A 3,789-nucleotide genomic window follows, 5' to 3' on the forward strand; every position below is an offset into this window, starting at 1 on the left:
GGGATCCTTTTATTGGAAAAGATAATCTATTCCCATGGGGGTTGGTTTCTCGTTGATGAAGTGAAACATGCTACTCTCAAATCAGAGAGCAGGAAACTACAGGCTTAGTTGATATTGGACCTTTATCTTGTTCTTTTTTCATATGGCGAAAAAGAGAGTTCATATTTTTCATATGGCCATGTTATCTTATAGAACAAAAATAGGGATATGTTGCATTCGACTTTTATGTCGTCATTCTTCCATGATGGTTCGCCTACTGTTAATATCTTGGTTCTCCAACTGAACCATTCTTGCAAGCAATCGCAATTGGTGAAATAATTTTCATCACTTACTTTTTAGAATTTTATATTTACAAGAAGATTTACTGGTTACAAAGATTAAATAGACAAACCTCTTTTTGCAGCAATCCATTTTAGATCCCACTGAGACAAAATAGAAGTGGGCCACCGCTACTGTGTATATGGTTGACATGAATGCTACTGAAAATTTTGAGTTATTTTGGTATTCCTAATAACTTAAAGTTGTTGTATAGATTAACTGAACCATAGTACTCTTGAATGAAAGAGCAAGAAGTTGGGAGTTACTAATTTCTTGTAGAGTAATAGTTCTTTTATATGCAACTATTCAGTTGACTTGTGAAGAAATAGCTAATTAATGTCATGCTTGAATAACTGGGCTGTTCTCATGACCTTAAGGGTGCATTTGGATGCAAAGTATTTTTGCAGTTCTCTGAAAATACTGTGGTTTCTGAAAAACCTTTGCTATTAAATACTTTGAGGTGTTTGTATAAAATAAATACTATAGTTTCAGATATCAAGGTATCTGTCATACTGTGGTTTTTTTACGGTATCTAAAAAAGTGGTCGGGACCTCTTTTTTCTAAACCAGACTGAGAGAATTTGTTGCCTCGTCTACGTCCAAATATGATCAAATGCAATTGCCACCTCCGATTCCTCTATCTATCTCTTTTCAACAGAGTGCTCCTGATTATTAGGCATTTCAGGTTTGGTTGTTAGATTGTCTACAGAGACGACGCACATGTTTGGACCAGTTGTACGCAGCAATCTAAAGCTAGCTACACAATCGATTCTAAGCACATATAGGCGCACGTACACGCATATTTTTTTTGCCCCAGGTAGCTAGGTGGGGATTTGACGTGCATGACATGATGCACGCCGTTTCTACATGCAGATCAGCTCCATGAGTATAGTTGAGCAAGGCACAGCTAGTCAAAACATCACTTGCCAAACTCATCGATGGTTTTGTCAAAACTGAGGAAAACTATGGTTTTCAAAATCTGAAGTATTCATTGCCCATGCATTCAAAAACTGAGGTTTTGGATTACTATGATTTTTCAAAAACAGTGCAAAGCTATCCATATAAAGCTGTCATGCTTGTATAAGTGGGCAGTACACAAAGCTGCTGCTATGACCTTAACCGTCCAAATCTAATGGAAAAATTATGTTGTGCTAGTGTGTATACTATATTGGAACATAATGCATGGTTGACATACATGCTATTGGCATCATTTAGCTGTTATGGTGTTCCTAATAGCTGAAAACTGTTGGAAAGATGAACTAACTAAACCAAATTACTGTCAAACTGGAGAACAAGAAATTGGGAGATAGTTTCCTGTAGAGTAATAGTTCCTGTATGTGCAGCAATTCAGTTGCCTTGTGAAGTAATAGTTGATGCCATGCTTGTAAGTGGGCTGGTGTCATCACCTTAACAGTGCAAAGCTATGCACGTAACATTCACATTTTTTTAGTTTCCCTTCAGCAATTACGGGTGAATTTTTCAGCACTAAATTGTATTTGGCTGAGTATATCAATATCCAAACTTGTTTGTGTCGCTTTCACTGTTTTGTTAGCCTTTGTTCACATCTTCTGTTTTGGGTACTATATATGTTACTTGACCTGACTGGACACTTATTTATGATTAGAAATGATATTGTTATGTTTGTTGTTGATTTCCTTAAGAAACAAAGGAGTTGCTGCTAGAATTGGAACATTTCCTGGACTTGTGTTATTAATGTAGTGTGACCATCTTTATTTCCAACGACATATACTATTAGCAGATGTTTGAATTCATATTTGTTTTATACAAAATAAAAAAATTTCATATAGTATTGTTTTATTGGTGAAGTAAATATTAAAATAATTATATCGAGGAGAAACTAAAAGAATTCTAGATCTTGATGAATGTATACCTCGGTTTGTGAGGATCTGAAGAAACCCTTTTTCCGTTGCAGGTAGTGGAGCAAGATTTCTTATATCTGGGTGAGGGCATCAATCAATCTTGGGACAAGGAATCTCATCACTGCAATATATAGCTACCACATTGGACCAGGCGCGTTTATCTTGAGCGTAGCTAGATGGAAAAACATCTTTCTTGAGCTGGCATGTGAAGGTAACTTGATCCATCCTATTTATTTTGTGAAATTTAAAGTCAAAATAAGGGATGTATTCACCAGCTAGTCAATATCCTTTCAGGAAGAATAATACAAAAAATTCTGCTTTGCACACATCTGCTATGGAAAGTACATCATCGTTAAGCCTAGTTACTTGAGTTGTCTTAGTAAGATCTACAAATTTGTATAGTAAGTCTGTACAATTGTAGCCCTTGAAAATCAAATTAAATAGCTAGATAAGCATTGCTCATTAGTTGTCAGATGCCAAAAAGTGAAAATGACCTCAATGAGATGTTAACAATACTACAAATGCAGAAAAATGAATGATTTATATAATACATAATTAATAATTGTATAAACACAAATAGATGCTTCAAACGCGTCTACTACCTCAAGATCATGCGTGCTGCAGTTTTTTTTGATATGCCAATAGAGTAATTTATCTTATTTTTAATCAGAAGAAACAAACGCCTTTGCTGACCTAAGAACTCCTTATGGAGATGTTGAGCCGGCTGGGGTGATCTCAGCCGAGGATCAATGTTAGTGTTAACACATGGCTATTGAATTCTCTGTATTTATTACTATTTGTATTTTTGAGAATGTGCTGATCCTTATGTTGGAATTTTGCTACTGTAGTCTAGTTTCTAATAGTGTATTATAATTGAGAATTGTTTAAATTTTGTAGGAAGGAAACAAAAGGATGACACTCACACGGAACCATGAAGCCAACAATCTACGTCAACTAGATGTTTTAGATTTCATTTTGTACAACTGATGTCTCATCCTTGCATCTTTTACCTGTCCTTTTGTGAACCTGATGTATGGTGTCTCGGTGGTTGTGTTTAGAACAGACTGAAGTGTATGTATGTGACAAATGGTTAATGGAATAAAAAAATGTTTGGTGCACCTGATGTGAGCCTGATGTATGGTGTCTTTGTGATTATACTTAGAACACATGAACTATATGTATGTAACAAACAATAGCATACTTTAAATAAAGTTGTGGTTGGTTAAACAAAATGTTGATGAACTATTGGTCGGCAAAGAAAAGCCCTATCTGATTGTTGGTCGGCAAAATAAACCCTATCTCACAGTCGGTTGGGAAAGGCTAACACCAGGCCCAACAGAATGTTGGTCGGGAAAGGCCCATGGTTGCCCCAACAGACTGTTGGTCGGGAAAGGCCCATGGCAGGCCCAACAGACTGTTGGTCGGGAAAGATATTCCATGGCCGTCAAGCAGTTGGTCGGGAAAGCTATGTCGGTCAGGAAAAGGTTTTCCCGTCTGGACTTTCCCCAACAGACATTGTCGGTCGGCAATAGTCTTTACCGTACGACTGTCTGTTGGAGAAACTTGTATTCCCGACCAACGTGTCTGTCGGA

General features: G+C 36.8%; 1 long non-coding RNA gene across 2 annotated transcripts in view; it reads left to right on the plus strand.

Annotated features, from left to right (window-relative positions):
• LOC119330243 overlaps positions 1-3,320 on the plus strand; it is a 4,617-nt gene extending 1,297 nt beyond the window's left edge. For both annotated transcript variants that reach the window (XR_005159962.1, XR_005159963.1), the window contains 2 exons: positions 2,251-2,408; positions 3,095-3,320. This is a non-coding gene — a long non-coding RNA (uncharacterized LOC119330243). The remainder of the gene's footprint in view (positions 1-2,250; positions 2,409-3,094) is intronic.
• Positions 3,321-3,789: the final 469 nt, after the last annotated feature.

This window comes from Triticum dicoccoides, chromosome 7A (assembly GCF_002162155.2).
Source record: "Triticum dicoccoides isolate Atlit2015 ecotype Zavitan chromosome 7A, WEW_v2.0, whole genome shotgun sequence".
Classification (NCBI taxonomy): domain Eukaryota; kingdom Viridiplantae; phylum Streptophyta; class Magnoliopsida; order Poales; family Poaceae; genus Triticum; species Triticum dicoccoides.